The 26,660-nt window shown below is 40.1% G+C and overlaps 1 non-coding gene across 1 annotated transcript; it reads left to right on the forward strand.

The window, feature by feature from the left end:
* The first annotated feature begins 15,025 nt into the window (after positions 1 to 15,025).
* On the forward strand, positions 15,026 to 15,194 carry LOC118970913 (U1 spliceosomal RNA). Its single transcript, XR_005059105.1, has one exon. It is a non-coding gene; the product is annotated as a U1 spliceosomal RNA (small nuclear RNA).
* Positions 15,195 to 26,660: the final 11,466 nt, after the last annotated feature.

Below are 26,660 nucleotides of genomic sequence, written 5' to 3' on the forward strand. Positions count from 1 at the left end.
ATTTGTGACAAGTCATCATAAAAACTCTCCAGTAGCCCAAAAGACACAAAAATTCTTGTAATACTGCCACAATGGTAGGGGTAGGGGAATCCTGGACCTTGTCTGTGACTGTTTCTGGGATAACTTTACTCTTCTCCAACCAGACAACCCCTAAGAACTTTGTAGACAAACCAGGTCCCTGAACGTTGGTGCTGTTCACAGCCCATCTTTCTCCTGTATATGTTATAGCAGTCTAGGAATTGCCCCTTATAAATCTTCCAGAGAATCAGATATGAGTATATCATCACTTTAGTGATACAGCCTCATCATTTGTGGTCTCTTCCATGTGGCCAAGTCCTGAGCTACAAGTCAGTGACAAATGGTGGGACGATGGATGTATCCCTGTGGAAGGACACGGAATGTCCACTTGTGGCTTTCCAAAAAGAAGGCAAAATTTTCCTGACTTTCCTGTGCTATGTCAATAGATAAGAAAGCATTATCAAGGCCCATAACATAATGATATGTCCCTAGCTCATGACTGAGGGTGTCCATAAGTGATGCTATACAGGGGTCAGCAGCATGCAAAGGGGGTGTGACTTTATTCAATTCCCTGTAATCTGCGGTCATAACCAAGAGCTCTCTGGCTTTTCCACTGGCCACATTGGGGAATTAAAAGGACAGTGAGTGGGCTTTATGGTGCCCACCCTCTCCAACTCCTGTAGAGTTTCTCCAGTTTCCTTGAGTACCCCAAGCAATTTACGTTGATTAGTATTTGTCACTCACCAAGGAAGAAGCAGAGCTACAGGTGGGTGCTTACCATGCTGCTAAGAACTACCTTTACCACAGGTACCCTCAGTCTGAACTCACCTGCAGTGGTCTGTAACCACAGGCCTTGCAGTATATCCACCCTCAGTATATATTCAGGGATGGGAGAAATGTGCACAATGTACTCCTTTGGCAGTAAATGCGCTATCTCCAGTGGGACTTGGGCTTCCTTCACTCTAATTGCTTTATCCCCACAGCCATCTATTATATCAGGGGTCCCAGGAAAATGTTCAGGGTTGCCATAAATCAGAACATTCAGCTCCTGTGTCCACCAGCACCAGGACACATCATACATTTGTGAGGGACCAATTAATTGCTGATTCTGCATATGGCATCTTGGCCCCACCACATCACCCAAGATAGGGGCCTTGACCCCCCCTTAGTCAAGCCACAGTTTCCAACCATCACCCTGTGGGGGTGAGGGCCCAGGTGGCCCCCGAGTACTGTACTGCAGGAAGTCTCACAGGGACACAGGTTGGACATGGGGCCTTGCCTCTGGCTTCCAGTTCCTGGATCTCTGTGGCTGGAATGGCTGCTCTAGCTTTAATTGGGGCCACAGTTCTAACAAGATCCTCTTGGGTTGCCCATCAAGTTTTTCTTTTACTTCCCTGGCCTTTATCAAATCAACCCACATCTGGATCCTTGAGACCTTCACCTGAGCCTTTTCACCTCTCCTTTCAGTTGTAGCCTGTACTTCCTTCTATGCTCTTATTGTTTCAGACTTCTCCAAGATCTTCTACAGTATGAGTAGTCTCACTTATGGGTTTCCCTATGAGTGTGCAAGAATAGTTTCTAAGGACACAAAGAGAGATCATGGAACTGTATGGAGCACTAGATTTTTCATTCTCATGGTGAACAATTCCTCACCAGGGCCCTGGGTTTTTACAGATGACATCCTTCATGCCCTACTCCCATAACACCTGCTGGAGTTCTGCATACATTTTCTGGCAAATGAGTAACTGTAGTAAATCACCATGATTACCTTCCTGATGGCTGCTGTGAGCCAATCCAGATACACATGATTCTGTGTGTGCAATGGGCACTTTGCAACCACTGCCATAGGGAAGGGTGAGTCATCAGGGAAGCCAGTCTACCCATTTCAGAACCGGACATAATGATGTTTTCCACCCTCATATCCTAAAGACACCAAAGTCATGTTGGCAGAGGTTCTGATGGCTTCTACCAAAAACTGGATACTCATGCCCACCAGCACATCCTGGGAATAGGGACAGAGCACAGAGAGCTCCACAACCTGGTGTGGTGGCTGCTCCTTTCCCAAGGAGCCTGCAGTTGTTGCATTTTTATTTTCTTAATTACAACTGGGAAGGCCTTTAATACAGGAGAGGCTGGTGCCTTGGGCTGTGGCCTTCAGCAACAGTTCCGCCCTTGGGTCCAGCCCCGTCCTCCCCAGATAGCTCCTGTACCATCTTCGGGGCTGAAGGCACCACTCCTTTCTCACCCTACCCCATGGACTCCTGCGACTTGGATTCTCTTGCTGCCTCCTCCCTCACTGCTAAAATATCTTCCAGGAGCACAATCTCACTCCTCAATATTCTTAATACTTGTCTCTCTTTCTGAAAGGCATCTGGTAGGTTGCTGCCCAGCTCTTCCAGGTGATGCTGGTGTGTGTCCCCTTCCTTGATAAGCTTTCCACTACCTCAAGAAACAAACATCCCACAATCTCGGCTGCTACATGGGCACTAAGGGCCTCTAACCAGTCTTCTATCTCATGAGGGCTAATGCCACAGCTTCCAGTGTCTCTACGCTTCCCAATTCTGGGAAATGTCCCATCCATCTAGGAGGTACTGTACCCTAGACCAATTTTCCACCAGGGGCTCCCCAAGTGGAATCTCCTGGCTGAAACCACACCCTCCACATCTTCCCCCATTGCAACAGCAACCAGAGATTCCCTACCATCCACAGGGGTTTACAGGTCTTCCCAACATCTCTAGGGGCAGCCCACCTGAGTGTCACACCCATGAGGACAGATTTCAGGTTCAGAGATACTGGCAACTACTTCCAGGTGTAACTTCAGGGAAAAATATTTGATCTCAACCTGTGGCAAATAAAATGTTTTGAAATGAAATCAGTCAAATGGAAAACAAAGTGTGAGAAACCCATTTACTGCTTATAAGAAGTCACTACTCCCACTAGCACGTGTCTCTCCCTGTCCTGGCTGGGAATAATAAAAAAGTTTCTCCAGTCCAGGTGTGCACTCACTCTTCCCCCACCCCATATAAACACTTACTATTATGGAGAAGGACTACTTCTCTCCACCCCTTGGAAACACCTAATGATATGAAGATAGACTAAGGCCAGGTTGGAGATCCTGAGAATACTGAAATTTTACCCACAACTGGAAATTTGTAACTAATGATGTTATGAATAGACAGGTGCAGATAACCTTTCAAGTTTGTGTTTTCATTTCCTCTGGACATATTCTGAAAAGTGAAATAGCTGGATCATGTATTTCTATTTTTGATTTTCTGATCATACTTCATTGTAGTTTCCATAGTGGCTGCTGTGATTTAAAATAACACTGAGTGGAGCTCGAGCAGGAAGATGGTGGCATGAGTAGTTCAGAGGAAATCTCCTCCACAAAACATATATATTTATGAAAATACAATAAATACAACTATTCCTAAAGGAGACACCAGTGGATGCAGTACAATAGGCAGGATACATCTACATCTGTGAGAACACAGCATCACACGAAGGGGGTAAGATACAAGCCACAGACAAGTGGGACCCAAACGCTCCCCCACCCCAAAACTTGGTGGGAAGAAAGGAGTTGGAATGGGGAGGGAGTGAAAGCCCAGGACTGCTAAACAACCAGCTTTAGAAATCTGCACCCAGAACGCAGACACAAGGTGCACGGGGTGCTGGATACTAAAGAAACAGAAAAGCAAAACCTGTGGGCAGGTCCCTGCAACTGGCTCCCCTGAGACAAAAGAAAAGTGAGTGCTTTCTGCAAGTCTTAAAGAGACAGGGACCCCATAGCTGGACGAAGTTGTCCCTGCAGCTGGCAACACCAGGGAAACAGGCACCCTAAATAGAGGCAGTGCGGCTCTGAAGCCAGTCACAGAACTAGGCAGCCTGCCAGTCATTCCTCCAACTGGCACGGACCCGGACACACGGGCCCAGTAGCAGGAGAGGGGGAGTGCGTGCTGGGGGTGGAAGCACTAGAAGAAAATGAGAGCAGATCCGTGTGCCACAGGGCTAGCTGGCAGTGGCATGACTGAACAGCCTGGGCACGGCTCGTGTGCACTGGCGGCAGTGAAGCCAGAGCCCGGTAGAAGCCTGTGCAGAAAAGCCCCATGTGCACCAGCAGCAGAGCCAGGGGTAGCAGGTGCGCTCCAAGGAGCTGACCAGAATCCCAGCCCAATGCACAGCCTCCCAGGCCAGACACAAAGGCCTCTGCTGTCACACAGCTGCCCAGCAGGGTCACCGCTAGCACCAAGGAGTGCAATTGGCATGCCTGCCACTCACTGCAGGGTTGGGCACTACTTTGATGGACACCCTGCCCACAGAAGCTTAGGAGACTAACCTGGTGGCTGCTCCAGGAGTGCAGGTAGCCGTCAGAGGCAGTGGAGAAGGGCAAAGCATCCAGCAAGCAGGAAAGGACTTTCTTCTCCCAGCCGACACACCCGCAACCTGCCTACAGCCACTGCTATCACCATGAAAAGGCAAAAAAATATGGTCCAGTCCAAGATAGTTACACATGAGAAAGGATATGCAGAGGCAGACCTAACCAGTCTTCCTGAAAAAGAATTCAAAATAAAAATCATAAATATGCTGACAGAGCAGCACAGAAATATGCAACAGCTAAGGGATAAAGTCTGGAGGGAGATTACAGACATCCAGAGGGAGATCACAGATGTCCGGAGGGAGATTACAGAAGTGAAACAAACTCTGGAAGGATTTATAAGCAGAATAGATAAGATATAAGAGGCCATAGATGGAATAGAAACCAGAGAACAGGAACGCATAGAAGCTGATGCAGAGAGAGATGAAAGGATCTCCAGGAATGAAACAATATTAAGAGAACTGTGTGAACAATCCAAAAGGAACAATATCTGCATTATAGGGGTACCAGAGGAAGAAGAGAGAGAAAAAGGGAAAGAAAGTGTCTTTGAAGAAATAATTGCTGAGAACGTCCCCAAACTGAGGGAGGAAATAGTTGCTCAGACTATGGAGGCACACAGAACTCCCGAGAGACAGGATCCAAAGAGGTCAACACCAAGACACATAATAATTAAAATGACAAAGATCAAGGACAGGGACAGAGTATTAAAGAAAGCCAGAGAGAGTAAAAAGGTCACCTACAAAGGAAAACCCATCAGGCTATCATCAGACTTCCCAACAGAAACCTTACAGGCCAGAAGAGAATGGCATGATATATTTAATGCAATGAAATAGAATGGTCATGAACCAAGGATACTGTATCCAGCACGATTATCATTTAAATATTAAGGAGGGATTAAACAATTCCCAGACAAGCAAAAGTTGAGGGAATTTGCCTCCCACGAACCATCTCTACAGGGTATCTTAGAGGGACTGCTATAGATGGGAGGACTCCTAAAAAGAGCACAGAAAAAAACACCCAACATATGAAGAATTGAGGAGGAGGAAAAAGAAGGGAGAGAAATAATCATCAGACTGTGTTTATAACAGCTCAATAAACGAGTGAGGTGAGACAGGAAGGTAGTAAACAATCTAATCTTGAACCTTTGGTAACCACAAATCTAAAGCCTGCAATGGCAATAAGTACATATTTTCAATAATCCCCTAAATGTAAATGGACTGAATGAACCAATCAAAAGACACAGAGTAATAGAATGGATTAAAAAAGCAAAACCCATCTATATGCTGCTTCCAAGAGACTCACCTCAAACTGAAAGACATGCACAGATTAAAAGTCAGGAATGGAGAAAGATATTTCATGCAAACAACAGAGAGGGAAAAGCAGGTGTTGCAATACTAGTATCAGACATAATAGACCTTAAAATAAAGAAAGTAACAAGTGATAAAGAAGGACATTACATAATGATAAAAGGCTCAGTTCAACAAGAGGATATAACCATTATAAACATATGTGCACCCAATACAGGAGCACCAGCACATGTGAAACAAATACTAACAGAACTAAAGGGGGAAATAGAATGCAGTGCATTCATGTTGGGAGACTTTAACACACCACTCACCCCAAAGGACAGATCCACCAGACAGAAAATAAGTAAGGACACAGAGGCACTGAACAACACAGTAGAACAGATGGACCTAATAGACATCTATAGAACTCTACATCCAAAAACAACAGGATACACATTCTTCTCAAGTGCACATGGAACATTCTCCAGAATAGACCACATATGAGGCCGTAAAAAGAGCCTCAGTAAATTTAAAAAGATTGAAATCCTACCAACCAACTTTTCAGAACACAAAGGTATAAAACTAGAAAAAAATTGTACAAAGAAAGCAAAAATGCTCACAAACACATGGAGGCTGAACAACATACTCCTAAATAATCAATGGATCAATGACCAAATTAAAATGGAGATCTAGCAATATATGGAAACAAATGACAACAATAACACAAATCCCCAACTTCTGTGGGATGCAGCAAAAGCAGTCTTAAGAGGAAAGTATATAGCAATCCAGGCATATTAAAAAGAGGAAGAACAATCCCAAATGAATACTCTAATGTCACAATTATCGAAATTTGAAAAAGAAGAATAAATGAGGCCTAAGGTCAGCAGATGGAGGGACATAATAACGATCAGAGAAGAAATAAATAAAATTGAGAAGAATAAAACAATAGCAAAAATCAATGAAACCAAGAGCTGGTTCTTTGAGAAAATAAAGAAAATAGATCAGCCTCTAGCCAGACTTATTAAAAGAAAAATAGAGTCAACACACATCAACAGAATTAGAAATGAGAAAGGAAAAATCACGACGGACCCCACAGAAATACAAAGAATTATTAGAGAATGCTATGAAAACCTATATGCTAACAAGCTGGAAAACCTAGGAGAAATGGACAACTTCTTAGAAAAATACAACCTTCCAAGACTGACCCAGAAAGAAACAGAAAATCTAAACGGACCAATTACCAGCAATGAAATTGAATCGGTAATCAAAACCTACCCAAGAACAAAACCCCTGGGCCAGATGGATTTACCTCAGAATTTTATCAGACATACAGAGAAGACATAATACCCATTCTCCTTAAAGTTTTCCAAAAAATAGAAGAGGAGGGAATATTCCCAAACTCATTCTATGAAGCCAACATCACCCTAATACCAAAACCAGGCAAAGACCCCACCAAAAAAAGAAAACTACAGACCAATATCCCTGATGAACATAAATGCAAAAATACTCAACAAAATATTAGCCAACCGAATTCAAAAATACATCAAAAGGATCATACACCATGACCAAGTGGGATTCATCCCAGGGATGCAAGGATGGTACAACATTCGAAAATCCATCAACATCATCCACCACATCAAGAAAAAGGACAAAAAGCACATGATCATCTCCATAGATGGTGAAAAAGCATTCGACACAATTCAGCATTCATTCATGATAAAAATGCTCAACAAAATGGGCATAGAGGGGAAGTACCTCAACATAATAAAGGCCATATATGATAAACCCACAGCTAACATCATACTGAACAGCGAGAGGCTGAAAGCTTTTCCTCTGAGATTGGGAACAAGACAGGGATGCCCACTCTGCCCACTGTTATTCAACGTGTTACTGGAGGCCCTAGTCACGACAAACAGACAAAACAAAGAAATACATTGAATCCAGATTGGTAAAGAAGTCAAACTGTCACTATTTGCAGATGACTTGATATTGTACATAAAAAACCCTAAACACTCCACTCCAGAACTACTAGAACTAATATCAGAATTCAGCAAACTTGCAGGATACAAAATTAACACACAGAAATCTGTAGCTTTCATATACACTAATAACGAACTAATAGAAAGAGAAATCAGGAAAACAATTCTATTCACAATATCATCAAAAAGAAGAAAATACCAAGGAATAAACCTAACCAAGGAAGGGAAAGACCTATACCCTGAAAACTATAAGACACTCTTAAGAGGTATGAAAGAGGTCATTAACAAATGGAAACTCATTCTATGCTCCTGGCTAGGAAGAACTAATATCTCCAAAATGGCCATCCTGCCCAAAGCAGTATACAGATTCAATGCAATCCCTATCAAATTACCAACAGCATTCTTCAATGAACTGGAACAAATAGCTCAAAAATTCATATGGAACCGTCAAAAACCCAGAGTAGCCAACACAATCCTGAGAAGGAAGAATAAAGTGGGGGGATCTCGCTCCCCAACTTCAAGCTCTACTACAAAGCCACAGTAATCAAGACAATTTGGTACTGGCACAAGAACAGAGCCACAGACCAGTGGAACAGAATACAGACTCCAGACATTAACCCAAACATATATGACCAATTAATATTTGATGGAGGAGCCATGGACATACAATGGGGAAATGACTGTCTCTTCAAAAGATGGTGCTGGAAAAACTGGGCAGCTACATGTAAGAGAATGAAACTGGATCACTGTCTAACCCCATACACAAATGTAAACTCCAAATGGATCAAAGACCTGAATGTAAGTCATGAAACCATAAAACTCTTAGGAAAAAAAATAGGCAAAAATCTCATGGACATAAACATGAGTGACTTCATGAACATATCTCCCCGGGCAAGGGAATCAAAGGCAAAAATGAACAAGTGGGACTATATCAAGCTAAAAAGCTTCTGTACAGCAAAGGACACCATCAATAGAACAAAAGGTATCCTTCAGTATGGGAGAACATATTCATAAATGACAGATCTGATAAAGGATTGACATCCAAAATATATAAAGAGCTCACACGCCTCAACAAACAAAAAGCAAATAATCCAATTAAAAAATGGGCAGAGGAGCTGAATAGACAGTTCTCTAAAGAAGAAATACAGATGTCCAACAGGCACATGAAAAGATGCTCCACAACACTAATCATCAGATAAATGTAAATTAAAACCACAATGAGGTATCACCTCATACCATTAAGGATCGCCATCATTGAAAAGACAAACAACAACAAATGTTGGTGAGGTTGTGGAGAAAGGGGAACCCTCCTACACTGCTGGTGGGAATGTAAAGTAGTTCAACCATTGTGGAAAGCAGTATGGAGGTTCCTCAGAATGCTCAAAATAGAAATACCATTTGACCCAAGAATTCCACTTGTAGGAATTTACCCTAAGAATGCAGCAGTCCAGTTTGAAAAAGACAGATGCACCCCTGTGTTTATTGCTGCACTGTTTACAATAGCCAAGATATGGAAGCAAACTAAATGTCCATCAGTACATGAATGGATAAAGAAGATGTGGTACATATACACAAAGGAATATTACACAGCCATAAGAAAAAAACAGATCCTACCATTTGCAACAACATGGATGGAGCTAGAGGGTATTATGCTCAGTGAAATAAGCCAAGCGGAGAAGGACAAGTACCAAGTGATTTCACTCATATGTGGAGTATAAGAACAAAGAAAAAACTGAAGGAACAAAACAGCAGCAGAATCACAGAACCCAAGAATGGACTAATATTCACCAAATGGAAAGGGACTGGGGACGATTGGTGGGAAGGGAGGGATAAGGGTGGGGAAAAAGAAAGAGGGCATTACGATTAGCATGTATAGTGTGTCGGGGGCACGGGGAGGGCTGCGCAACACAGAGAAGGCAAGTAGTGATTTTACAGCATCTTGCTACGCAGATGGACAGTGACTGTGAATTGGTATGTGTGTGGGGGGGACTTGGTGAAGGGGGGAAACCTAGTAAACATAATGTTCTTTCTGTAATTGTAGATTAATGATAACCAAAATAAAAATAAAATAACACTGAGTGTACAATGGTACCGTTTCTTCACTTCCATGCCAATGTTTGTCCCTTGTCTTCTTGATTATGGCAATTCTAACTACAGTGAGGTGATATCTTAGTGTAGTTTTGATTTTAATTTTCCTATTTACTAGTTATACAGAACATCTTTTCATGTACATGTTGCCCATTTTTATATCTCCTTTGGAAAATTGTCTTTTATATACTTTGTCCATTTCTTTCTTGGACTTTTTTCTTTTGTGTTGTTTTTGCAGTGATACTTTTTAATTTGATGAATTCCCACTTTATTTTTTTCTTCTATAAGTTTAATGGTTTCTGGTCACCCATTTAAGAATATAATGAATTGTGAGTTAATATCTGTGAGAAGCATAAATTAGGACACCAGTTACCTGTGCACAGACATTGGGTCATGTGAGGCCACAGTGTAGAGGGTGGCAAATGGCCACACTGCAGCCGCAGGACAGGAACACAAGGAGCAAGAACTCTGTGGTTCCAAAAAGATAAACAGGAAGGTCTCGACATTGTATGTTTTGAGAGAAATCAATTCACTGTCAATCAGAGAATTCATGATGTATTTGGGATTGCAAATCAAGATGGAACCAAAACCTAACTCAGACACATTGCCTACACTAAATTACACTGGGAAATGAAGACAGGGACTATCAAATTTTTAGCCAAGTTCCCACATGTCAGTAAGAAAAACAGAACTTGAAAGACTTGGAGTTCCTGGGACTTTGAGATATTCATCAGGGGAAATTCTGTGAAGATGGTGAAGTTCTCCAGACTGTCCCTGGAGTCAAAGGATAAACTAAGAAGATGATACTACAAACCATAATGGAAAGTACAAACTATGCTTGTATGGAATTAAATGTCTGCTATATGTCATTTACTACATTGATTTACTCTCACAAAGGCACACTGATGTACAGACCAAAATCACTACCCTTCAGTCCTCTTCTTGAATGTGTTTCAAAGAATCCTTTCTTACAGACGTATTCTTATAGTAACCCACATGAAGAAATGTGCATTGGGCTTCTCTGAATTGCTTGCTGATCTCCTTCTGGAGGGCATTGTTGTGCTTGGATTTTTGACAAGCCTCAGAACAACTACTAATCACAGGCTCTTGAAAACCTGCAGACCTTCAATGTCTTGTTTTCCATAGAAATTCTGGCCAATCCGTTGAGATTAATTAGATTTGCAGTAGTTATTTTACAGATGTGCTTTAAATAAGGATTTTTAAACTTTAAGTAAAGGGATTTAAATAGGTAAAACTTTGGAGAGCAGAAGATCCCCAAAATAGCTTCTGGGTAAGTGATGGGGTAATGATATCTTAACATTACTTCTTCATTATAATGAAAGCAATATCATACAGGAAAAAAATTCATACATATATATGTTACATAGTGATATTTATGAAACATAAAAATGAGGTAAAACAAGATCAATTTACTAACCTATCATATCTATAAGAAAGTGTTTAAAAAGCAGCAAAAGTCAACATTGATGATAAAACTTATGTAATACATTTGAAATAAATAGGCACAAAATAAACATTTTAAAATGACTATAACTGCACAATGGACTCTGAACTTTTTCTTCCTCTTAATGGATAGTGAAGAAAGAATCTTGAGATGATCATAAGAATTCTAATTAATATGTGATTAGACAGATTTTGAATAAGTTCATAGGATAAAATCATAAATGTGACATGATTCTACAGTGGTTTGAGCCTAGTAAGGAAAGATGTCATGAAAATGTAGAATGCTACTTCACAACTGTGTTGGGTTTTAAGAAACAGAAATAAACGTATATATTTATTTTTATAATATTCATTTGAATGTATCAGATAACACATACAGAAGGCCATATATAAATTGAATTTTACTGATCTAGCAACTATATTTGAAGTACACCTGGTTTTAGTCTGCCCAATTAGGGCCTCAGATCATGACATGTCATAATTTGTTCAATTTAAGATTTAATTATGGGCTAGTTCAAGGTTATCCATATATCTGGAAATCATGGAAATCATAAAAGCCCATTTTTTCTGAATACAATTTCCCCTCCTCTCCTCAAATAAAATATTTAACTCAATACTGAAATAAACACTATACAAACAACTTCATGAACATTTTTTAAGGGGATTGAAAACAATTTTTTTTCTCTGATGACAATGTTCCTGGCTGAGATGCTGTTTTTCCCAGGATCGTGTCTTGGAGGCAATATAATGAAGCCAGAAGATAAGAGTATGGAATAACCAGCAAGGTTCGTAATAATGAGTGAGAAGGAAAGAAAGAGACTCCCTCTAAATGGGAGGGGCTCCAAGAGCAGAGGCCACTGGGGCTTTAGTGTCTAAGGGTTAGAAACCAAAGAAAGGAAGTTTACAGGACTGCCAGTGGCTTGTTGTTAGGAAGACCCCTTTGTTTTTCAGGCTGAATTCTCCAGATACCTGGGGGATGTGGCACCTTGCTTACTGTGCGGCCTTGACTCTATTTCCCTCCTGCCTTCCCCTTACCTGGATCATGAGTTCTCCTGGCTGCCTACATCCCACTACTTCTTGCATCATTAGGAATCATGAAATGTGTTTCAAGCAATGTTTTATATCCTACCTGCTACCATTACTAACTTCTCTGGGACTAATCCCTGTGCCAATCCACCAGATGCCAGCCAGGGTCCATGTTCAGGAATGTCAATGACTAAATTCAACCACCATTGCTATGTTCTTTGTCCTATAGATGATTAACACATATTTTAAGCATTAAAACACTCACAATTATTTGTTTCATATGACAAGTATTATTTTATGTTTCTCTATATTTCTCATGTTTACAAGATATCTCAAATTCCCTGTGTACAAATTAACTTTTTCACCTTGCTAAGCCTATGAAGGATTGACAACCTGCAATATATTTTATGTACTATATATTTATGCATATGGATGGAGTTGTTAATATAAGTATTCCTTTCTGTAATTATCTAATAAAATGACAGATTATCTGTTTATCTATAGTATGTGGAAATACACTGAAACAAAATGGCTAGATAAAAAAAATATTATTTTTGATGTAAAATTATACATATGGGTAATTTTTACAGAAAAATAAAACTGATTTTTTTCTCACCTTTGTGCATACCAATGTGTGCATATGGCAAAGAAATTATCGTTGTAGATGTTATTCGCTTACAATACCATGGGGCTACTACAACACAAAATATCCACTATCCACTACATACCACAAAATAATTAGTAACTAAAAAGAGTGTATATAAGTTATAGAAAGCAAGATTTTTCTTTATTAACTAAGTAATTAACTACTGATAATTTAATAGATCCATCTATTTATTTATCAAATGACCAAATAACTTACAATTTTTAAGGTAATGTTTTTGTACCCTAAAAAATGTGTTTTGTATATATTTCTACATTAATTGTTGAAACATTAACTTCCATTTAAGGGACAATATCTCTTCTGTGAAACTGGAAAGCTCTTTTAAACATTCTGTCCAGAGCAGATTTAATCTCCCTGTTCCTCAGGCTAAAGATGATGGGGTTCACTAAGGGGGGGTACCATGGAGTAGAACACAGCTGTGAGGAGGGTTTGAATGCTTGATGAGTTTGAAATATGACCAAAACAACCAAACAATTCAGAAACTATAAAGAGAATAAATGTAGCTATCTGGGGGGAGCAGGTTGACAGAGCTTTGCTCCGTGCTTCTGCTGAATGCATCTGAAGCACGGTTGAAAAGATGTAAGCATATGAGGTTAATAAGATGACAAAGCAGAGTAACATGAGGTAAGAACTTACAGCGAGGTCCACAAACTCAGAAAACTGCACAGCCTGGGATTCTATGCTCATAATTTGAGGTACATCACAGAAAAACTGGTGAATCACACTGGACTTTGTGAAGGAATGACTGAACATGGTCCCTGTGTGCACAGCAGAGTTGACCAGCCCACTGGCCCATGAGACACCAGCCACCTGTGTGCACAGACGTGGAGCCATGATGAGCCCATAATGCAGAGGATGGCAAATGGTGACACAGCGGTCATAGGACATGACCACAAGGAAAAAGAACTCTGCAGATCCAAAGAAAATATGTAGGAAAGTCTCAGAAGCACATTCTCTAAGAGAAATCAATTTACTGCCCGTTAGAGAATTCATGATGGATTTGGGAACAGTAACTGAGATGTAGCCAAAATCTATGAGAGCTAAATTGCCCATACAAAAGTACATGGGGAATGAAGATGTGGATCTATAACACTGATGGTAAATGTCAAAAGATTTCCAGCCAGAGCTCCCAGATAAACCACTAAGAATATCAGACCTTGCAAGACTTGGAGCTCCCGGGAGCTGGAGATGTCCATCAGGAGGAGCTTATGGACATAGTCTATCTCATCCCATGGAATAAATTGCTCATATACTAATTAAAATCTATGGAAGCCTGAGCAACTGTACAATCAGTGTGAAGGCACTGCCGTTGTCTGTGTTTGCTAACATGCTTCAGTGACCTGCAGTCAATTGATTAAAGGGTAATGAAAATGCTATAAAAAGTGATATAAATTGGTTTACTGAATTAAATTATATACAACTTTTGCATAATGATTGTACTTTGCAGAATTCTTATTAAATTAACCAAGGGAAATAATCAAAGTGTAAGTAAACACAGTATTAAATACAGTCAATATAACTTGGAAAATATTAAATAAATACTGTAAATATACCTAAATACTAAAACCTTTCAATATAACTGGAAAAATATTTTTTTTCCGATAGGGTCTAAATCAAAACATAATCCAGTAAAGGAGTGCGCAATGATCAAGCACAGATATACTGACACGGGGTCTCTCTCGGCACATATCAGTGTTACTCAAAGACACCCTGCTGTAAAGGCTAATGCCATTACCCTTCAATTTCTTTCATTAGGCACAATCCAGAGAGTCCTTTGTTGGAGCTGAAGGGACTTTGACTCTAAGAGACGTGAAATAAAATGCACTGGCTTTTCTGTTTGTTTAGGGTATCTCTTTCTGTTGGGAAACGATTTATTTGATCTCTGACAAATCTCAGGGGAACTAACATTGCATCCTCCAGGGATACTGAAGGCCTTTCATGCCTTGCTTTTCATAAATATTTTGGCCAATTCATTGAGATTAATTAGAGTGACAGTAGTGTATTTTTATAGATAACCTTTGAAGAGAGGTTTCATAACCTTTGAGAAAACACAAATCCTCCAAAATGGTTTATGGATCCCTCTTGGTTTAATGAGTAAGTAAATATGTTTGTGAAATGTGTGTTAATAATATTTACCTAGTAGAAGAGATACCATGATCACGAAGGTGGTTTTCCTGAGGCAAGGCTCAACCATTTGCACCCCTGATATGCTGACCCCTGCCTGCTATTTCCCCAAATGTGTGAACCTTGACTACATAATTTGTGGTAGTGGGGGATTGCGCTTGTGCTTTCCCCGATATAATAAAAAGGAAATAAATATGTGTTAATAGAATGGAAGTAAAATATATCAATGTGCCCAACTCTCATAGCTGAACTAATTTAACCAAAAGTGTATGATACAGACTCACTAAATAAATAGTAAACTAATGCAATAACTTGAAAATTGGCATCCACAGAATGAAAAGGAAAATGGCTATTAAAGCACATTATAAATGCTTATTTAAAACTTAAATCACTCCCTGATTTTAACTAATGAAAAAGATTTAATGAAAAAAGACAAATGGACAAAATACCAAGATGATACTGAAAATTATCCCAAGGAAAGGAGTATAATAACCCTGAATAAGTTTGGGACAAATATCATCAAAATTCTATATTCTAAGATGCATCAGGTCAGAAAGAGATGTATTAACAAAGCAAATATGCTATTTTAAACAGTCTTGGGCTTCAATCACAAAAGAATCAAAAGTAAAGGAGTGTGGAATGTAAAAATGACAAGAAAGTATAGAATAATTTACTTTTCACTGTTGAATATCCTTAATAAGCACATTGTATTAATAACAAAAAATAACCTCCAACTCTGACATGTCCTCAGAACTTCCTTGTGCAAATGGCAGGAGAATGGATTATACAAGTAGACCTCTTCAGACCTTATTATGGCAGCACCCAATGTTTTGTAGCCCTGCATCTGTCTCCTTACCCCAAACAAAGCTCTCTGCTTAATCAAAAACTGACAGTCTGCCCGTGCTTTCTTCACTATGAAAGCACAGTAGATTTCCTCTCAGCTGGGAAAGGATAATTTACTTATTGAATTTAGGTTCAAGACCTTTTCACAGCAACAACTCTTCAATAAGTTAACTGATTTTTGTGGTTATCTATTTTTTTCTACTTTTTAGGCTATCATTTACAAATCATAAAAGTGAGTTTATAAATGTTTTTAAAATCAACAGAATATTGCCCCATTTTACATTTATCATGATGTAAAGTTCTTTTTTAAGAGAATTGATTTGAATTGAAACATAAAGTCAATAAAAAATTTTGATCCAGGTTTTCTTGTCAATATTTAAATGAGAATTTTCCATTAGTCTATCTCATCCCATGGAATAAATTGCTCATATACTAATTAAAATCTATGGAAGTCTGAGTAACTGTACAATCAGACCTATCATCAAAACAATAAAAGCATTTCCCTAAACACAAGAAACCATGGTGCATCTCTAAATAGTTATCAGTACATCAAGCTGAATGCATCAACATTTTTCAGAATGTTATTCAGTCTAATACTTTTATAGTTTGTTTCTTTCAGTATTTTTACAACTAATCAAGCCTAACACCACTACTTGACTGAACTGCTGTATGTAAAGAGGTATATAATTAACCTGGGAACTAGTAAATTCTACTTTTGTAAGAGCATGCAACCATTTTCATAATTGAATATCCTTCACCTAGGTCTTAGATGCTAGAGAAAGTAAACGTGTTCTAATGATTTCTAAGTGGCTAACTTTGTCATGGAGAAGAGTTACACAGGGATTTGAAACAAAGACATAAAAAGCTTTGATGGCAGTTATTTTATGAATTGCAGCATGTGCATTTATCCCTAAGTACAGGAGCTGTTGGTGGCTGATATTTAGATAATACTAGGACAGACAAGTAAAATAAAATACATTGTACACATTTCCATCTTTGGAAGGTATGTTTAGTTCAGCTTAAGTGCTGGTCCATTTTTAAAAATTTATTCTTATTGAAGTATAGTTGATATACAATCTTATATTGGTTTCAAGTAGAAAAGACTGTGTTTTAAAAGTTACCCACATTATTAAATCTTCATCCCAACTGGTACAGTTACTGTGAACATAGAAAGATGTTGTAGAATATATTCTCCATGCTTTACTATCATCCTCATGAATAACTTATGATAGTGAATTATTTGCCCTTTTATCCCCCAACCCTTACCCCCACACCTACTTCAACCCCTCCCTCCTGGTAAACACTAGTCACTTCTCAGTGTCTATGAGTCTACTGCTGTATTGTTCCTTCTGTTTTGTTTTATTTAATACTCCACAAATAATTGAAATCATATGGTACTGGTCTTTCTCCTCCTGATTTATTTCACTGAGCATAATACCCTTTAGGTCTACACATGTTGTTGCAAATGGCAGGATTTCATTTTTTTTTTCATTCTTTTTTTTTTTTTTTTTGAGAGGGCATCTCTCATATTTATTAATCAAATGGTTGTTAACAACTATAAAATTCAGTATATGGGGGACAACGCTCAATGTACAATCATTAATCCATCTCAGGCCTAATTCTCGTCAGTCTCCAATCTTCTGAAGCATAACAAACAAGTTCTTACATGGTGAACGAATTCTTACATAGTGAATAAATTCTTACATGGTGAACCGTACAAGGGCATTCATCACAGAAACTTTCGGTTTTGATCATGCATTATGACCTATAAACAATCAGGTCAAATATGAATATTCGTTTGATTTTTGTACTTGATTTATATGTTGATCCCACATTTCTCCTATTATTATTATTATTTTTATTTTTAATAAAATGCTGAAGTGGTAGGTAGATGCAAGATAAAGGTAGAAAACATACTTTAGTGCTGTAAGAACGCAAATGTAGATGATCAGATGATCAGGTGTGTGCCTATGGACTAAGTATTAATCCAGGCTAGACAAGGGCAGCAAGACATCCACGGATACAGAAGATTTCTCCCAAAGAAGGGGGGGTGAGGTTATGAGCCTCACCTCTGTTGATCCCCAAATTCTCACCTGATGGCCCCCCTGCAACTGTGCCTGTCTTAGGTTGTTCCTCCCTTGAGGAATCTTACCCGTCTCTGGCTAACCAGTCATCTTCCGGGGCCATACAGGGAAATGTAAAGTTGGTAAGTGAGAGAGAAGCCATATTGTTTGCAAAGGTTAGCTTTTTACTTCTTTGCAGATTTATGCCCTGTGGCTTCTATGCCCTTTGCCCACACTTTGACATGCCCTCTATACCACTTGTCTCGAGGTATCTTTACCACCTGGAGGAATTATGATACTCAGTAAATTCGATATGAGGCACGAATTCTATTTAAGGGTTGTAATTAGGAAGGAAGAAGAAAAGCTATAGATGTAGCATATGAAGGAAACATGGGAGGATTGATTATTTCTTTGACATATCTTCTTGTATAGTACCTTAAGTATGTATAGGTTTTAAACTACTAACTAATTTGCACACACATATTAACATAATAGGAATACGGTGACATAAACAAAGCAAATCTATAATTACCATCCATCTCCAGTGAAGCCAAGAAAACCATTTAGGCACCCTAGGCATTTGTGAAAAATTTTCTATGATATGATGGATATTGTCCAACTGTACTTGAACCATCAGACAAATTAAAGCAGCCCATTTCTGGGATCTGTTCACATCCCATATGTTCTTTTAACCATAGATAGTCTATAGTCATGAGATTTTGGAGTGCTACAACTTGCACCCCTCCCAACTCCTGGTTGAGTTCCAACAGTACAGATCTGGTCAAATTCGTTGTCTCACTGTATGCACATGCCAGCCTAGACATCTCCCTCCTCATTCCAATGGCAAGTCCAGGAGACGGTGAGCTGGATGCAGCCACAACCGCAGCATCGTCCGGATCCCTGTGGAGGCTTTTTGATGATCATCCCCCGGCACAAGTCCTCCAGAGAGTGCTGATGCCATAAGCTCCTCCTCATATCGTATCTTAGTTCATTTTCTGGGTATCCAAGCTGGGCCTTGATCTTCTGCATAGAAACAAACAGACCCTTTGCCCACACTTTGACATGACCTCTATACCACTGTGCAGAACTCACTGGAGGTCAGCACACAGTAACTGCTTTTTTTTTTTTTTTTAATTAAGAGAAAGGAATATTATCAGAAAAGAGTACCTACATAGCTGATCATCTGACACCCTTTAAGTGATCAACATTAAGGATATTTAAAGCATGCGTTGATCTTTGATTTACCAATAGTTTTATCCTGTTAAGGAGTAATCCCCCTTTTCTTTCTTTCTTTCATTTTTTTTTTTTAATTTTTAATCTACACTTACATGAAGAATACTATGTTTACTATGCTCTCCCCTATATCAGGTCCCGCCTAACAACCACATTACGGTTACTGTCCATCAGCTTAGCCAAATGTTGTAGAGGCACTACTTGTCCTCTCTGTGTTGTGCAGCCCACCCTCCCCTTTCTCCCTCCCCCCATGAATGCTAATCTTAATACCCCCCTTCTTCTTCCCCCTCCCCTTATCCCTCCCTACCCACCCATCCTCCCCAGTTCCTTTCCCTTTGGTACCTGTTAGTCCATTTTTGGGTTCTGTAATTCCACTGCTGTTTTGTTCCTTCAGTTTTTCCTTTGTTCCTATACTCCTCAGATGAGTGAAATCATTTGGTATTTCTCTTTCTCCACTTGGCTTATTTCACTGAGCATAATACTCTCCAGCTCCATCCATGTTGCTGCAAATGGTTGGATTTTTCCACTTCTTATGGCTGAGTAGTATTCCATTGTGTATATGTACGACATCTTCTTTATCCATTCATCTACCGACGGACATTTAGGTTGCTTCCAATTCTTGGCTATTGTAAATAGCGCTGCGATAAACATAGGAGTGCATCTGTCTTTCCCAAATTTGATTGCTGCGTTCTTAGGGTAAATTCCTAGGAGTGGAATTCCTGGGTCAAATGGTAGGTCTGTTTTGAGCATTTTGATGCACCTCCATACTGCTTTCCACAATGCTTGAACTAATTTACATTCCCACCAGCAGTGTAAGAGGTTTCCCCTTTCTTCACAGCCTCGCCAACATTTGTTGTTGTTTGTCTTTTGGATGGCAGCTATCCTTACTGGTGTGAGGTGATACCTCATTGTAGTTTTAATTTGCATTTCTCTGATAATTAGCGATGTGGAGCATCTTTTCATGTGTCTCTTGGCCATCTGTATTTCTTTTTTGGAGAACTGCCTGTTCAGTTCCTCTGCCCATTTTTTAATTGGGTTATTTGTTTTTTGTTTGTTGAGGCGTGTGAGCTCTTTATATATTCTGGACGTCAAGCCTTTATCGGATCTGTCATTTTCAAATATATTCTCCCATACTGTAGGGTTCCTTTTTGTTCTATTGATGGTGTCTTTCGCTGTACAGAAGCTTTTCAGCTTAATGTAGTCCCACTTGCTCATTTTTGCTGTTGTTTTCCTTGCCCAGGGAGATATGTTCAAGAAGAGATCACTCATGTTTATGTCTAAGAGGATTTTGCCTATGTTTTTTTCCAAGAGTTTAATGGTTTCATGACTTACATTCAGGTCTTTGATCCATTTTGAGTTTACCTTTGTATATGGGGTTAGACAATGGTCCAGTTTCATTCTCCTACATGTAGCTGTCCAGTTTTGCCAGCACCATCTGTTGAAGAGACTGTCATTTTGCCATTGTATGTCCTTGGCTCCTTTATCAAATATTAATTGACCATATATGTTTGGGTTAATTTCTGGGGTCTCTAATCTGTTCCACTGGTCTGTGGCTCTGTTCTTGTGCCAGTACCAAATAGTCTTGATTACTATGGCTTTGTAGTAGAGCTTGAAGTTGGGGAGTGAGATCCCCCCTACTTTATTCTTCTTTTTCAGGATTGCTTTGGCTATTCGGGGTCTTTGGTGTTTCCATATGAATTTTTTAATTATTTGTTCCAATTCATTGAAGAATGTTGCTGGTAATTTGAGAGGGATTGCATCAAATCTGTATATTGCTTTGGGCAGGATGGCCATTTTGACGATATTAATTCTTCCTAGCCATGAGCATGGGATGAGTTTCCATTTATTAGTGTCCCCTTTAATTTCTCTTAAGAGTGACTTGTAGTTTTCCGAGTATAAGTCTTTCACTTCTTTGGTTAGGTTTATTCCTAGGTATTTTATTTTTTTTGATGCAATGGTGAATGGAATTGTTTTCCTGATTTCTCTTTCTATTGATTTGTTGTTAGTGTATAGGAAAGAAACAGACTTCTGTGTGTTAATTTTGTATCCTGCAACTTTGCTGTATTCCGATATCAGTTCTAGTAGTTTTGGAGTGGAGTCTTTAAGGTTTTTTATGTACAGTATCATATCATCTGCAAATAGTTAGAGTTTAACTTCTTCTTCACCAATCTGGATTCCTTGTATTTCTTTGTTTTGTCTGATTGCCATGGCTAGGACCTCCAGTACTATGTTAAATAACAGTGGGGAGAGTGGGCATCCCTGTCTGGTTCCCGATCTCAGAGGAAATGCTTTCAGCTTCTCGCTGTTGAGTATAATGCTGGCTGTGGGTTTATCATATATGGCCTTTATTATGTGGGGGTACTTGCCCTCTATTCCCATTTTGCTGAGAGTTTTTATCATGAATGGATGTTGAATTTTGTCAAATGCTTTTTCAGCATCTATGGAGATGATCATGTGGTTTTTGTCTTTCTTTTTGTTGATGTGGTGGATGATGTTGATGGATTTTCGAATGTTGTACCATCCTTGCATCCCTGGGATGAACCCCATTTGGTCATGGTGTATGATCCTTTTGATATACTGTTGAATTCTGTTTGCTAATATTTTATTGAGTATTTTTGCATCTACATTCATCAGGGATATTGGTCTGTAATTTTCTTTTTTGGTGGGGTCTTTGCCTGGTTTTGGTATTAGGGTGATGTTGGCCTCATAGAATGAGTTTGGGAGTATTCCCTCTTCTTCTATTTTGTGGAACACTTCAAGGAGAATGGGTATTATGTCTTCTCTGTGTGTCTCATAAAATTCTGAGGTAAATCCGTCCGGCCCCGGGGTTTTGTTCTTGGGTAGGTTTTTGATTACTGTTTCAATTTCTTTGCTTGTAATTGGTTTGTTTAACTTTTGTGTTTCTTCCTTGGTCAGTCTTGGGAGGTTGTATTTTTCTAGGAAGTTGTCCATTTCTTCTAGGTTTTCCAGCTTGTTGGCATATAGGTTTTCATAGTAGTCTTTAATAATTCTTTGTACTTCATTGGAGTCTGTCATGATTTTTCCATTCTCATTTCTGATTATGTTGATTTGTGTTGATTCTCTTTTTCTCTTAATAAGTTGGGCTAGAGGCTTATCTATTTTGTTTAGTTTCTCAAAGAACCAGCTCTTGGTTTCGTTGATTTTTGCTATTGTTTTATTCTTCTCAATTTTGTTTATTTCTTCTCTGATCTTTATTATGTCCCTCCTTCTGCTGACTGTAGGCCTCGTTTGTTCTTCTTTTTCCAGTTTTAATAATTGTGATGTTAGACTATTCATTTGGGATTGTTCTTCCTTCTTCAAGTGTGCCTGGATTGCTATATACTTTCCTCTTAAGACTGCTTTCGCTGCATCCCACAGAAGTTGGGGCTTAGTGTTGTTGTTGTCATTTGTTTCTATATATTCCTTGATCTCTATTTTGATTTGTTCATTGATACATTGATTATTTAGTAGCATGTTGTTAAGCCTCCATGTGTTTGTGAGCCTTTTTTGTTTTCTTTGTAGAATTTATTTCTACTTTCATACCTTTGTGGTCTGAAAAATTGGTTGGTAGAATTTCAATATTTTGTAATTTACTGAGGCTCATTTTGTGAGCTAGTATGTGGTCTATTCTGGAGAATGTTCCATGTGCACTTGAGAAGAATGTATATCCTGTTGCTTTTGGATGTAGAGTTCTATAGATGTCTATTAGGTACATCTGTTCTAGTGTGTTGTTCAGTGCCTGTGTGTCTTTACTTATTTTCTGCCCGGTGGATCTATCCTTTTGGGTGAGTGGTGTGTTGAAGTCTCCTACAATGAATGCATTGCAGTTTATTTCCCTCTTTAGTTCTGTTAGTATTTGCTTCACATATGCTGGTGCTCCTGTATTGGGTGCATATATATTTAGAATGGTTCTATCCTCTTGTTGGACTGAGCCCTTTATCATTATGTAGTATCCTTCTTTATCTCTTGTTACTTTCTTTGTTTTGAAGTCTATTTTGTCTGATATTAGTACTGCAACCCCTGCTATCTTCTCAGTGTTGTTTGCCTGAAATATGTTTTTCCATCCCTTGACTTTTAGTCTATGCTTATCTTTGGGTTTAAGGTGAGTTTCTTGTAAGCAGCATATAGATGGGTCTTGCTTTTTCATCCATTCTATGTCTTTTGATTGGTGCATTAAGTCCATTTCCATTTAGGGTGACTATTGAGAGATATGTACTTATTGCCATTGCAGGCTTTAGATCCATGGTTACCAAAGGTTCAAGGTTAGCTTCTTTAGTATCTTACTGCCTAACTTAGCTCGCTTACTGAGCTGTTATATACACTGTCTGGAGATTCTTTTCTTCTCTCCCTTCTTATTCCTCCTCCTCCATTCTTCATATGTTGGGTGTTTTGTTCTGTGCTCTTTTTAGGGGTGCTCCCTTCTAGAGCAGTCCCTGTAGGATGCCCTGTAGAAGTGGTTTGTGGGAAGCAAATTCCCTCAGCTTTTGCTTGTCTGGGAATTGTTTAATCCCGCCATCATATTTAAATGATAGTCGTGCTCTATACAGTATCCTTGGTTCAAGGCCCTTCTGTTTCATTGCATTAAGTATATCATGACATTCTCTTCTGGCCTGTAGGGTTTCTGTCGAGAAGTCTGATGTTAGCCTGATGGGTTTTCCTTTATAGGTGACCTTTTTCTCTCTAGCTGTCTTTAAAACTCTTTCCTTGTCCTTGATTCTTGCCATTTTAATTACTATGTGTCTTGGTGTTGTCCTCCTTGGATCCTTTCTGTTGGGAGTTCTGTGTAATTCCGTGGTCTGTTCGATTATTTCCTCCCCCAGTTTGGGGAAGTATTCAGCAATTATTTCTTCAAAGAGACTTTCTATCCCTTTTCCTCTTTCTTCCTCTTCTGGTATCCCTATAATACGAATATTATTCCTTTTGTATTGGTCACATATTTCTCTTAGTGTTGTTTCATTCCTGGAGATCCTTTTATCTCTCTCTATGTCAGCTTCTATACGTTCCTGTTCTCTGGCTTCTATTCCTTCAATGGCCTCTTGCATCTTATCCATTGTGCTTATAAATCCTTCCAGGGATTGTTTCACTTCTGTGATCTCCTTCCTGACATCTGTGATCTCCTTCTGGACTTCATCCCACTGCTCTTGCATTTTTCTCTGCATCTCATCCCATTGCTCTTGCATTTTTCTCTGCATCTCTGTCAGCATGTTCATGATTTATATTTTGAATTCTTTTTCAGGAGGACTAGTTATGTCTGTCTCCATCTCAGTTGTTGTCTCTGTGATCTTTGTCTGCCTGTAGTTTTGCCTTTTCATGGTGATAGAGATAGTTTGCAGAGCTTTTACGAGTGACTGCTGGAAGAGCTTCCCTTCTTGTTGGTTTGTGGCCTTTTCCTGGGAGAATAGCGACCTCTAGTGGCTTGTGCTGGGCAGCTATGCGCAGACAGGGCTTCTGCTTCCTGCCCAGTTGCTTTGGGGTTTATCTCCGCTGTTGCTGTGGGCTTGGCCTGGCTGGGGCTGTTCCTCCAAAATGGTGGAGCCCTGTTGGAGGGGGAGCGGCCAGGAGGCTGTTTATCTCCATAAGGGGCCTCTGTGCTCCCTGCTGCCCAGGGGGTTAGAGTGCCCAGAGATCCCCAGATTCCCTGCCTCTGGTCTAAGTGACCTGTCCTGCCCCTTTAAGACTTCCAAAAAAGCACTCTCCAATCCAAAACAACAACAGCAACAATGAGAGAGGGAACAGAAATGAAAAAAAAAAGGAAAAAACACGCGTTTTTTTTTTTTTTTTTTTTTGTCCTCAGGTGCCGGTCCCAGGCACCCGCTCACTGGTTCTGCTGCCCTGTCTCCCTAGCACCAGGGTCCCTGTCCTTTCAAGGCTTCCAAAAAGCACCCACCCACCGGTCCCGCAGGGAAGGAACGCTTGATATTCTTTGTCCTCAGGCTCTGGTCCCAGGCACCCGCTCACCAGTCCCGCCTCCCTGCTTCCCTAGCACCCGGGTCCCTGTCCCTTTAAGGCTTCCAAAAAGCACTCGCCAAAAAGAGAGAAAAAAAGGGGAAAAACACGCGATTTCCTCCATCCTCAGGTGCTGGTCTCAGGCACCCGCCCACCGGTCCCACAGGGAAAAACGCGCGATATTCTTTGTCCTCAGGCTCCAGTCCCAGGCACCCATTCACCAGTCCCACTGCCCTGCCTCCCTAGCACCGGTGTCCCTGTCCCTTTTAGGCTTCCAAAAAGCACTCGCAAAAAAGAGGAAAAAAAGGGGGGAAAAACGCGCGATTTCCTCTGTCCTCAAGTGCCGGTCTCAGGCACCCGCCCCCCCGGTCCTGCAAGGAAAAACGTGGGATATTCTTTGTCCTCAGGTGCTGGTCCCACGCACCCGCTCACCAGTCCCACCACCCTACCTCCCTAGCACCGGGGTCCCTGTCCCTTTAAGGCTTCCAAAAAGTGCTCGCAAAAAAGAGAAAAAAAAAGGGGAAAAACGCGCGATTTCCTCCGTCCTCAGGCGCCGGTCTCAGGCAACTGCCCGCCGGTCCCGCAGGGAGAAACGCGGGATATTCTTTGTCCTCAGGTGCCGGTCCCAGGCACCTGCTCACCGGTCCCGCCACCCTGCCTCCCTAGCAACGGGGGCCCGTCCCTTTAAGGCTTCCAAAAAGCACTCGCCAAAAAAAACCGCACCAGTTTCTTTCCGCCCGCCGGGAGCCGGGGAGAGGGGCGCTCAGGTCCCGCTGGGCCGGGGCTTGTATCTTACCCCCTTCACAAGGCGCTGGGTTCTTGCAGGTGTGGATGTGGTCTGGATGTTGTCCTGTGTCCTGTGGTCTCTATTTTAGGAAGATTTTTCTTTGGTATATTTTCATAGCTCTATGTGATTTTGGGAGGAGATTTCCACTGCTCTACTCACGCTGCCATCCTGGCTCCGCCCCCAGGATTTCATTTTTTTAAATGGTGGAATAATATTACATTGTGAATGTGTACCACTTATTTATCCATTCATTTACTAATGCACATTTATGTTGCTTCCATAACTTGGGTTTTGTCAATAATGCAGCAATAAACATAGGGGTGCATATATCTTTTCTATTCAGGGATTTTGATTTCTTTGGGCAAATTCCTAGAAGTGGAATTAGTGGGTCATATGGCATTTCTATTTATAGATTTTTGAGGACCTTCCATACTCCTTTTCACAGTGGCTGGACAAATTTACATTCCCACCCCCCCTAAAATATAGGAGGGTTCCTATTTCTCCAAATCCTTGCCAACATTTGTTCTTTCTTGTCTTTTGGACAGTGTCCATTCTAACTAGCATGAGGCTCATTGTAGTTTTGGTTTACACTTCCCTGATTATTAATGATCTAATCATCTTTTCATGTGCCTGTTGTCCATTTGTATTTCTTCTTTGGAAAAATGTCACTCATGTCACCTGCCCATTTTTTAATTAGGTTATATGCTTTTTGGTGTTGAAGTGTATGAGTTCTTTATATATTTTAAATGTTAACCCCTTGTTAGATA

The sequence above is a fragment of the Manis javanica genome, chromosome 12 (genome assembly GCF_040802235.1).
Source record: "Manis javanica isolate MJ-LG chromosome 12, MJ_LKY, whole genome shotgun sequence".
Classification (NCBI taxonomy): Eukaryota; Metazoa; Chordata; class Mammalia; order Pholidota; family Manidae; genus Manis; species Manis javanica.